Raw genomic sequence first — 12,730 nt, 5'->3', positions numbered from 1 at the left:
CTTCTTCCCTGGCAACACTCGTCTCAGCAGTGATTGGCTTTCTGTGCGGCAAGCAGCAGGACCTAAACGAAATCTCTGGTGTTTTGGTAACATAAACACAGAAGGGTAAGGTAAAAAAACAAAGCAATTTGCTACCCCTGTGCTCAACCAAATCTGCTGCTACTGGCCAGGAGGGCCGTCCACGGCACAATTCAAGGATGCCATTCACACCGAGCAACAAAATGGCCCAGCCCGACTCCTCCTCCCCTTCGCCCACCCTCCCACATTAGTAGAAACAATGTCTTCCTATCAGAATCACCAAGTCAAAATATTTTTAATGTTCCTTGGACCAAATTCATATCCTAAATATTCTTATGTTAACCTTGATGTGTTTCAGACAAGTCAAAATGCAATCTACAAATAACTGTTTCAGTGAGATCACTTTTTCATTTATTTCTCCTAAAATCCTCATGTATTTACATCATCTTATAGAACCACAATGAGCATAAAATTAGCTACTCTCTTCCTATCATTTTACCAGCTACCCACCAGACAGTTTTGAAATGTATCATGTAAACTGAATTTTCCAGTTGCATGCCAGGATAAAAGTCCTTGAACTTGGGCTCACTTGGCAGTCATTTTATCTTTAAACTCACACCTACAGGCACTAGGGAAAAAAGGAAAGGGAGGGAGAGTGGGAGAGAGAGAGGACTCAGATAAGATGATATCATAAAGTTATATAGCATGGTGCTGAAATTGTCTCTTCCAAAAAAATTACTTGAGATTTCTTTTGGCTTTAGGTATGAACCACATATTAGTTACTAGAAAGGGTATCTAGTTTCCATCTAGATTAAAAAACAAACCAAAAACATGTTTCAGGCCAGGGGTGGTGGCTCATGCCTATAATCCCAGCACTTTAGGAGGGCAAGGTGGGTGGATCACTTGAGGTCAGGAGTTCAAGACCAGCCTGGCCAACATGGTGAAACCCCATCTCTACTAAAAACACAAAAATTTAGCCGGGCACGGTAGTGTGCACCTGTAATCCCAGTTACTCAGGAGGCTGAGGCAGGAGAATCGCTTGAACCCAGGAGCTGGAGGTTGCAGTAAGCCAAGACTGTGCCATTGCACTCAACCCTGGATGACAGAGTGAGACTCCGACTCAAAAAAAAAAAAAAAAAAAAGAAATGTTTGTTTCACTCTCAAGATGACAGGCTGAGAAATTATTTCCCCATAAAAACCTAGCTCCACTTAGTTTAAGAAACAAAACTCAAAAGGCAAAAACTAGGAACTCCTGGTTACAACAATCAAAAATGGGAAGAGAGACACAAGCTACAGAGGATGCAGAGGAAGGAGACTACCAGTTACTACCCTAACTCGATGAAAGCTAAACACAACCAGGAACCCTCCCAGGACAGTCCTGGTGAAGTGGAATCACATAGAAAAGCAACAAATAACACCTGACATGAATGACTCTCCAGAAAACTTCATTTTAGAAAGTGGCTGTTAAGTACAGTTTTATATCACTCAAATGTCAAATCCTAGTCTACTCAAGGTGAGGCTCCTGTAACTTCTTTGAAATTTCTAGTAATTATAATCTGAATTGAGTTGCCACTATTAAACCAGGCAGCCACTTAGTCCAACTATTTTTGGTTCCCAAATTTGACACTTAGTGTCTTAGAAGAATTTAATTTTCATAGTCGGAAAAGGTCAGAAGCCTGGTTGATGTAAAACAAGTGGTGTCTATTATTTTTCTCAGGAAGGCAGAAAAACTAGGGCAGGGTTATTCCAGCTACAGAATGACTGTCCTCCGCACCCCTCCTTGTTCAGGCGGCTTGGCCTGCTCTCCTGACAGTGCAGCCATGGAAAAAGTGCCAAAGCATGCCAACCTCAAACAGAGGTGATGACAGAGAAGCTGAAATCCTGGTTTCCCTGGGGACTTGGCTGGACAATTTTTGGAAAGCTTTACTCCTAGCTGAAGTGGTTTTATTATTCTCTTTTTCTAAGCAGGAAGAATATAGAAGAAGACGGCCTGGAAACCTAGGAGCACTTCTCTTTACCATTGGTCCAGTAAACTCAGTGTCATTTTGCCTGCTAAAAGCTCTCTAACTGATCCCTGTTTTATCAGACGATAAAACTCTGACACTGAATGGGAACCTAGAACAGGGATCTATGGCGACTTAGTAAGGATCACTTCTTTTTTGTTTTTTTTTTTTTCTTTTTTGAGACAGGGTCTCACTGACCCCTAGGCTGGAGTATGGTGGCATAATGTCAGCTCAATGTAGCCTCTGCCTCCCTGGCTCAAACAATCCTCCCACCTCAGCCTCCCTACTGGCTGGAACTACAGGCATGCACCACCACGCCCAGCTAATTTTCTATTTTTTGTAGAAATGGGGTTTTGCCATGTTGCCCAGGCTGGTCTTGAACTCCTGGGCTCAAGCGATCCTCCCACCTCAACCTCCCAAAGTTTTGGGATTACAGGCATGAGCCACTGCAGTCAGCCAGTAAGGATCACTCTTATGCCTAGTAAAAAGGATCCATGATACAAAATGGCCACTGAGTCCCTTCTCTCTCCCCAGTCTCTTATACATTCTCATAAACAGTGATTGACTCACTTATTTTCTGCAGAAGATAGAACGGCATGAATGGGATGGAAACTGTTCATATGACTACTTGGATATCTCTCATCTTGTGAACCAGTCTAACAAGCAATTACCTCGAGGAATCTGAAAATAAAATCATGATATGAATTGATGAATCAGGAAAGAACCGTGTACTTGCATAATTAGCCTTCTTCAGAGAATGGAGAAATACATATCTGATACAAGACAGTTTTTAAGGTGTAATCCCATCATTTACAAGTCGCTAAGAATAAATTTGAAGGTGACAGTGGGGAAAAAAAGAAAGAGAGATGGGTTGGTATGATCTATTTTTAGCTTACAGTTCAGCTACACATACTATACTAACAAAATTTCTGATACTGCTAAGGTGCGTTAATATAGATTAAAGGAAACAAGATAATAAAGCAGATGCACTGAGCTCTTCAACTCTATGCTAGTAGGAAATGGAATTAAACACAAGCTGTGGTTTTATTAAAATCACAATGGTTATTAGCATATGCAAACCCACTAAATTCTTCACCATATAAACTTTTTGTAACATTTTTATAACAAAAGTTAAAAATATACCCTCACATTCTTCAACGTATGCTTCTTATGGTTCCTAAGATACCAAAAATAAAATAAAACATTCCTAAAATGGTCTAAAATTAAAAGGAGGCCCATAGGTACTTCCCTATAGGTGTCGCACAGAAAATTTTTTTTATAAAAACAATGTTTCTACTCTTTTATTATTAATCAAACCCCAGGATTTTAAAAGTATGCAAAGTATTATTACACGCCAATAGGCTAATGATAATTCAAACAATATAAATTGCTATACTTTTTTTTTTTTTTTTTGTGAGATGGAGTCTCGCTGTCTCCTAGGCTGGAGTGCAGTGGCGCGATCCCGGCTCACTGCAAGCTCCGCCTCCCGGGTTCACGCCATTCTCCTGCCTCAGGCTCTACAGGCGCCCGCCACCACGCCCAGCTAATTTTTTGTATTTTTAGTAGAGACGGGGTTTCGCCGTGTTAGCCACGATGGTCTCGATCTCCTGACCTCGTGATCTGCCCACCTCGGCCTCCCAAAGTGCTGGGATTATAGGCGTGAGCCACTGCGCCCGGCCATAAATTGCTATACTTTTTTAGTAACAGCTTAAAAACCCTGGGATTTGAGGGAAAGACCATTTGTTTAACCCCATCCTTCATTCTCAACATGCATTTCCTACCACTAATAAATGGAAGTCGAGTTTTTCCATGGCCCCACTCAGTTGGAAGGATCCTCTTTCTCATCTGAACTCCAGTGGCACTCTGTCCAGATTTACTTTTACCATTTATTATAATAAGTGGTATAGCGCACAAACCTGATCCATTTTCTAGACCAAGTTCCCAACGCATAGGCTCTGAAAGGGGATTCAGCTGAATCTCCCAGGTGCTTATCCCTTGCTGCAAGGCCTCTGGAAATTCCTGCTGTATGAATCTAGAATCAATGAATAAATATCCTCACCAATAGCTACTTACATGTAAACTCTACATGTTATCTCATTTCTCTACACTGCATGAGCATTGTATTGCATCTTTCAGCTAATAATATAGACAAACTAAGTTAATGATTATTCTTGCAAAGATGCAAAGATTTTTTTTTAATCTAGTATGAGCCAAAAGCCATAATTAATCATTGAGAAGGATAGCCTCAACATTTTTAAACTGACTGTAAACTGATTACCTAGTGCCACTCTGCTAATACACTGGAACCAGCCCTTGGTAGGCAGATGTGCCCTTCCAAACAGATATGCACAGTAGGCCTGGGCTCATCTCAATTTCGAGCTACTCCCAACTACTCAGATCTTTGCCCTGGATCAGCCCAACAAATGATCACCTTATGTAAGGTAAGGCCACTCACAAACCCACAATGAGACACACAGCTTGGGCCCTTTCTAATGAATTACTCATGAGTCAGGCGTGACACCTGTGTCTGGGAGGCTCCTCTCATAAAGTCGGTAGTAACCTTCACATAGAAAGAAGTTATAAATGACTATGCAACGTTACAACTGGCTTCCACCCATAGTCATTGCTATTTCATATGTAAACAGCATCTCTGATACCTCACTCAGATTCTAAAGAAATCTTTGCTAGGGGAAGAGAAAAAGGGAGAGGGAAAAAAAGACATTCTCTGCTGTGTTTTATGTTTCTTAATCCTCTATAGTTTTGTCTAGAGTCTAGAGAAAGCCAGTGAGAAAAAAGATCATGGGCATGTTCCTAACCATTTATTTCAATTTCCTTTATTATTAGGTGGAAAAGTAGTTAAGAGCTATGCAAAGCAGGTGCAGAGAGGAGGAGAAGGAAGGCAAAAAGACAGCCACTTTCGAGGTGCACGAACCAAGAAGAGTCGCTGCCTGCTCTGTGCTATCATGCAGCTGTTAATGCCCCAAGGCTGCTCTCCCACCCTCCCCAAAGTTGATAATGAAAAATCAAAGCACAAACAAGAGCAATGCACAGAACAGGACAGCAAAACCCGATCATCCTGCACCAACCACATCTCTTCAATGCATCTGCTTTGACCTCTTCTTTTACAAGCACTACCACTGAAAATAAGCTAGAACAAAAGCTGATTCGTTATGTGCAGCCATAAAGAACTCCAGGGCACGCTACATACATAATTCATCATGCCAAGCACGCGGCAATCAGCATCATTTATCTTTGCGGTATTTTAAAGCGGTGACAGGTTACTAGATATTTATAAAGTCCCTTATTTCTATGAGACCCTTCTAAATTTAAGAAATAAAGGACCTTATTCCTCTGCAAATGGCACTGCTTACAAACCTAAGACTATAAATCTCCTGGAATTCACTTGGTATCCATCATAAGAGGGTGGCTACACGACCCTAATAGACCAATTAAGCTAGCAGCCGTTCCACATCAGTCCTGTTGAAATTAATCTTATCAAATCATTTCCGCTTTCTGTTTTTTTAAAACATGCCACAGTCTTCTTCCCACTGTGGTTAAAATTTTTCCTGAAACATACACTTAAATCAGTCATGCTTTCTGTCTGATGGATGAGGAAACCGGAGCCTGGGAAGGTTCAAGAGCTCAGAGCTAGGAGGAAAGAGGCCCAGGACTCTGCCTCATTAACATCTGAGACTCAATTGCCTTCATTCCCAAGGATCTACCTGGGGGCCTCTATCGTTTATTATTGTCTGAATTACCTCTAAGTGGTCCCTCTGACTCCATTCTTAGTCCATTGAAATCCATCTTCCACACTGCTGCCCTAAGTATGCTGACAAAATGGAAATTTGACATTTCCCCATTTGACCCTTCAGTATTTCCCTCTCACCCTCTGAAAAAAACCATCAGACTTTAATTTAGCTTAACACCGAGATGCCAGAAGTTCCTTGTGGTGAAAAAGTGCTAGCTAGTGAATAGATAGGCTAAAATTTACATGGGATATGTACAGTGGCTCAACTTGTAATCCCAGCACTTCGGGAGGACAAGGTGCGCAGATCACTTAAGCACAGGAGTTCAAGACCAGCCTAGGCAACACAGTGAGACCCTGTCTCTACAAAAAAAACAAAAAACAAAAAAATTAGCCCGACATCGTGGCAGGTGCCTACAGTCTCAGCTAACTTGGGAGGCTGGGGTGGAAGGATAGCTTGAGCCCAGGAAGTTGAGGCCTGTGGTAAGCTGAAATCGTGCCACCTCACTCCAGCCTAAATGACAGAGCAAGACTCTGTCTCCTAGGAAAACAAAAAAGGTTTAAAAAGAAAACAAAAATATTTACAGACCTGTGTTGATAAATGAATAGTTAGGCTTCCAGTAATTTGTACAGCCCATCACACGTCAGGGGCCCTGGTTTTACAGAAAGTCCCTAAGCCTCACCTCCCCTGGAGACCTCCCATCCATCTAACCACCCCATACACACACACCTGGATCAAGACGGATTCCATCCCGCAGGCTCTCCAAGCCCCTGGAGATCTTTTTCTCCCGGAATTTATTACACAGCCCTGCAAGTCTCTGCTTATTGTCCACACTGCTTCCCTGGACTGCAGCTTCCCGGGGTCAGGGCCTTGCTCCCCTCCCATGCCCCATGCTCTGCCCCATGGCTGGTCACTGCCAATCCCCAGCAAATGTTTATAGTCCAGTACTGCAATGTTAAAAGCAAGCATGTGCATTTCACACAAGGAGTCCTTGCCTTTTTTTTTTTTTGTGACAGGAGCGTCGCTCTCTTGCCCAGGGTGGAATGCAATGGTGCAATCTCAGCTCATTGCAGCCTCCGACTCCCGGGGTTATTCTGTTTTTCATTCAAATAACTACCCATTTTTAATGGGTGACAAGCTATTGCCTTCCTGAGAAGCAACACAGGGTGACAGCAAAGACCACAGGTTCCTGAGGACAGCCTCGGCTCTGCTACATGCTGTGTGCCCCCAGACACACGACATAGCCCTCCTCTATGTCTCCACTCCTCATCTGTAAACCAGGATGATGGTAATCAGACCTAATGTTTACTGAGCCCTTATTATATGGTAAAAACTACTTGCAGCTGGGCACGGTGGCTCACACCTGTAATCCCAGCACTTTGGGAGGCCAAGGTGGGATGGATAACTTGAGGTCAGCAGTTTGAGACCACCCTCGCCAACTTGGTGAAACCCAGTTTCTACTAAAAATACAAACATTAGCTGGACGTGGTGGAACATGCCTGTAATCCCAGCTGCTCATGATGCTGAGGCACAAGAATCACTTGAACCCGGGAGGTGGAGGTTGTAGTGAGCCAAGATCACTCCACTGCATTCCAGCCTGGGCAACAGAGTGATCACAAACAAACAAACAAAAAACTACTTGGGGACTTGACATCTATTCATTCATTTCCCCCTCACAACATCTAAGGAGACTCTGATAGCAGGTGTAAAAGCTTAGGAAATGTTAGAATTATTTTTTCCTATTTACAGAAGAAATTGAGGCCCAGGGAGGCCAAGTGGTTTCCCAGAGGTCCAGGCCCCCGACTTCCTAATCCACTGATTTAATTTCATCCAAGGCTCAGATGCATGGGCTCAGATTTATGAATGGCATTCAAGAAGTGTCTGGGAGAGGTTAACATACTGCTGATAAAAGATGCAAGGCCTCTTTCTCTAATGCTGGTTTCACATAAAGCAAGTAAGCTGCACGGCAATATTCATCTCTAGCTATAGCTAAGGTGACACTTGTTCTGTCACCCTCCCTAGGAAACCACATCAACTCCCTGAGATGAAAATCTGCCCCATTCCAGAAATGAGCTAAATCAAAGGAGGGAGAAGGAAGGAAGGAAGAGGAAGCTAAGGTAAAAAGTTATTCACACTTTGAATAACACATGCCCGGATGGCAAGCATTATAAAACGATCTGTGTCACATAAGCTTCTAGGTCCTTGGGAGGCAAGGGAGCATGTGATTGTGCACAGATATGAACAAAGCCACCGACACACCACCAGATTCTTCAAAAGCAAATATTTGTCTACAACCAAAGAATCAGGATCTTTTATAACAAAGAACAATGTACACCATTATAATTCCTGATTCTTCCTCCTGCTTAACAGTGGGTTATGATCTCGATGGAAATCCCCCATGAATAAATGTGTCTGCAATCACAAACGGCCCCATAAATCAGAAGATTTATGAACTGTAAAAGGGGACAGCAGGAGGATTCCAACCTTGTAGCTTCCTTTATGCAGACCACCTGGGGCCGGATGCATGGCAGTTTATCAGTTCCTGGAAACAGTCATCTGGCTTTTCTTTTTAGCTAAGCAAGAAAATGTTATCAGCCCTGGTAATCAACAAGACGCAATCATCCCTGCTATTTGGGTAAGCTTTTAATGCCGCACCACATTACACAGAGGAGGCTCAGATGCATAGGCTCGGATGCATGAACAGCGTTCAAGAAGTGTCTGGGAGAGGTTAACACACAACTGATAAGCTCTGGCTGGCTGCAGTGAAGCCTGGCCCAACAGCCCCTAAGGCAAATTCCTGAAGGGACCAAACAGAAAATGAGTGGATATTCCCTATCCCAAGGGAAAAAATAAAAATTAAAAAAAAAGATGGGAACAATACAGTAACTAGGGAAAAGCACACGTGTGTTTTTCTTGGGGAGGGGGAAATGCACATATTTCAAAGGCTTAACAAATGCATTCAAAAGAACACCTGCCCCATCCCAGACAGGCAGCAGAACATCGTGCAAGAGTCAGATGGAGACAACCAGGCAGTGCCACTCATGAGCCATCTGGGGGTGAGTGGTGTCAGGGAAGGGGACAGATGCACCCTATGGGGCTTTGCAACCCAGTTCTTATTACTGTACCTTGAGCACAAAACAGCCCAACTCTAGGCAAGCCAGTGAGCCATTTTTGGTATCATAGTGTTCTTTTGGAAAATTCACATTTCTATTTTTAGTTCTTCCACATGCAATTAATAAGCAACAGCCTTCCTGAATCAAAGGCACCTCAGCTAGGCCATGAGTCAAGAGAATCCCAGCGAATATATTTTTTAATAGCATGTTCAGGGAAAATGTGACCAGCTCTGTTCGGCCATACTGCCTGCATTGACTTGGCAGTTAGCATGAGATGAAGGATTTTAAAGACCAAATAATTCAATGAGTCCTGTGAAAAAACTCCCAAGAACCTGACTGGGGACTTTGTTAGCTTCAAATAAATACATATGTCATTAAGTATGTTTTAAACACAGAAGCAACTATAACAGGATTTAATTGCTTACTTTTTTTTTTTTTTTACAGGTCAAACACATTTTAGAGTGCTGGGTTAGACCCACTCTTTCTTCATCACATGTACAGAAAAGCAAAGAGTGTGGGTAATCTCTTAAATTTTAAATTCCCACTTGGTATGAGGATAAAACATCCAAGAAACATTTCCTGTGCAGAACACACCAAGCTTAGGTGTAGAAAATACAACAGTGTGGAACTCGAGAGCATGGTTATAGGATACAAATAAAACAATGACGCAGCATGGGCAGATTTTTGTTTAGAAAACAGATGGGACAGAAAGGCAGATGCAATGTTTTGAGTCACTGAGATACAGTTCGTTCTTAATTATTTTTCATTGATTTCTTACACGGACAGAACATCATTCTTGCTGCCACTGTTGTATTTTGCTCAGCAGTATATTTATCTCTAAACATGTACGATTTGTAATTATTGCTATGTCTAAACACTGCATCACATGTAATGGCTGAATTAAGCTGTGAAATGCATAATTATGCTGAAAACAATGGTGTTCCCATATGCATTACCAAAGCCAATTTTAAAAAATTACCTTGTTTCAAATCACAAAGCGAAGGCTTCTTAACCCTCGAGGCTTTTTTTAGGTCCCACCACTTTGATTTAGAGATTTGTCTTTTTCCAATTGCATCTCAAGAGTGTTTCGAGCACGGAGAGGGATTATTAACCCTGAAGGAAATAAAACTGAGTATTTCTTACACCTCTGGAAGGTGGAGAACGTACTTAGTTTAACAATCTGGAAAGGATCAAAGATCTGTCGGTATAGGTGTGACTAAACAATACATCCATTAGTAGAATACTATGCTGTATTTGTAGGATATACTATAACATTCTACACACACACACACATATATAATAATCTTCTATAATAGGGTTATAACTGTTCATATGGAGGCATCTCAAAAATATATTTTGAAGTGATCAAATGCAAGGTGCAGAACAAGGAGTACAGCATGATCTCGTTCCTGTTGAAATATATGCAAATACATGCTTTATTTTCCTCGAAGAAATCAGCAAGAAACATTTTACAGAGGAGAGAGTTTGGGGAGGGGTTATGAAAAAGGGGGCTTTGCTAATGAATCTACCATCCACATATGGATAGTACTTTTTTTTATTTTCAGTTAAAGTTATAAGGGTGAAGAATCACCATGTGATTCTTGCTGTCACCTTTGTATTTAGAAAAATGTTATGTGGTTTTTTTTTAAGCTCTAGAAGAAATCACAGCGGAAACTATTAATATACTGAATGAAATTTAAAACTTCAAAACATTAAAGGTTTTTAAAGCAAAAAGGGAAACAAGCTACAACAAAATGCCTTAAGTGTGATAGACAAAAGGTTACTATCTTTCATATATGAAGAGTTAATATAAACTGATAAAACACTGTGATCGAAAAAAAAAAAAGAAAAACCACCAAGATGATGCCAGAAGATATTATTAGAGGATTCGGAAAAGAAGCAACACAACTAGGCAACATTTATACAAGAAAACGTTCACATCCACTAGTTAAAATCTTCAGTCACCAGTGACATACTGTTTTCCATTAAACGTTAGTGCATTTTATAGATGATACCCAATGCTGAGGAGGTACAGTGAAAAAGATCTTGCATCTGACGTGCCCATCCTCATGGGAAGCAAGGTAAACGTGCACTGCGATTTAATGACATTCTTTGCCTTTGACTCAATGACTCTACTTTGGGGATTACTGCCCAAATAAAAAAGAGTTTTCATAAAGAAATACAGTCATCAGAGAATCATTCACAAAAAAAACTGGGAACAAGAGCACAAATGGTTGGATAAACAAAAAGAACACAAGGTTAAATAAACAAAGGTGAAAAATCACCTTGATGTACTATTATGCCAGCATTTTTAATTACTGTATAAATACTAATCATAGGAAATTATATTCATGTTAGCATAAGTTTAAAAAAATCAATATTTGAATTATTTATACAATTATAACTACATATTTTTAAAACCTAAGCTTAAGGAGGTAACAAAGCTAAAGGACACAGAGCAAAATGTGTAGTGATTACTTTAGGTACCAACCATGAGAAACTTTTCTTTTCTTCTACCCTCCAAATTTTTTATGTTTTTTTGAGTCAGTCTTGCTCTGTCACCCAGGCTGGAGTACAGTGGTACGATCTCAGCTCACTGCAACCTCTGACTCCCGGGTTCAAGCGATTCTTCTGCCTCAGCCTCCTGAGTAACTGGGATTACAGGTGTGCACCACCATGCTCAGCTAATTTTTGCATTTTTTTAGTAGAGACAGGGTTTCACCATGTCAGACTGGTCTCGAACTCCTGACCTCATGATCCGCCCGCCTTGGCCTCCCAAAGTGCTGGGATTACGGTGCTGGGATTACAGGTGTGAGCCACCGTGCCCAGCCTATTAAGTTTTTATAAAGGGGAAAAAGTATTTTTAAAAGAGCATAAGGTGTTAATATGAACAGAGATCATACTGTATTCCACCTCTTCCATGAAGAAAAGAGTTTTGATCCACAAACTTATCACTCTTCTAAATGTATGTTTAGACTCTTGTACCTTCTGGAATGGTGGAAACAGCAGCAAAGTCCTATTGAGCTCTTGCCAGGTGACAAGCATTGTTCTAAGCATTTAACACATATAACTCAATCCTCAGAACCAACACAAACTATTATGATGCCTAAAGTCACACAACTAAGAAGCAGCGGCACAGGGATTAGAGCCCAGCAGTCTACTGCAGGAGCTCTTGCAACTAACCACCATATTATAATGCTTCAATTCGAAAACTACACAAAATCCCAACTGTTTCAAGTCAAACTATAAAGCAAATACAAACAAAATATAAACTAACACTTAAAAACATATTCCCCTTCCTAGGATTTGATTAAATGTAATTGAGGAAACTTTGATAAGTTGGCAGGCAAGGGAAGACAAACTCAAATGATGATAAGATGCAAGAAACCACCGTTGTCGGCCGGGTGTGGTGGCACATGCCTGTAATCCCAGCACTTTGGGAGGCTGAGGCAGGCAGACTGCCTGAGGTCAGGAGTTCGAGACCAGCGTGGCTAACATAGTGAAACCCCTTCTCTATTAAAAATACAAAAATTAGCCGGGCATAGTGGTGTATTCCTCATGAAGTGCTCCCAAAGTGCTGGGATTACAGGTGTGAGCCACCGCACCTGGCCTGTAAGATTTTATAAAGGGGGAAAAGCATTTTTAAAAGAGCATAAGGTGTTCATATGAAGAGAGATCATACTGTATTCCACCTCTTCTATGAAGAAAAGAGTTTTTATCCACAAACTTATCACTCTTCTAAATAGTGGTCCCAGCTACTCGGGAGGCTGAGGTAGGAGAATCGCTTGAACCCGGGAGGCAGAGGTTGCAATGAGCCAAGATCATGCCACTGCACTCCAGCCTGCATGGC

General features: G+C 41.4%; 1 protein-coding gene across 2 annotated transcripts in view; it reads right to left on the bottom strand.

Moving 5' to 3' along the window:
* Positions 1–12,730, bottom strand: part of MFHAS1 (multifunctional ROCO family signaling regulator 1) — a 108,413-nt gene that overhangs the window by 80,050 nt on the left and 15,633 nt on the right. The window lies entirely within an intron of this gene.

The sequence above is a fragment of the Hylobates moloch genome, unplaced genomic scaffold, assembly GCF_009828535.3.
Source record: "Hylobates moloch isolate HMO894 unplaced genomic scaffold, HMol_V3 SCAFFOLD_8, whole genome shotgun sequence".
Taxonomy (NCBI): domain Eukaryota; kingdom Metazoa; phylum Chordata; class Mammalia; order Primates; family Hylobatidae; genus Hylobates; species Hylobates moloch.
This window is presented reverse-complemented; position numbering and strand designations above follow the sequence as displayed.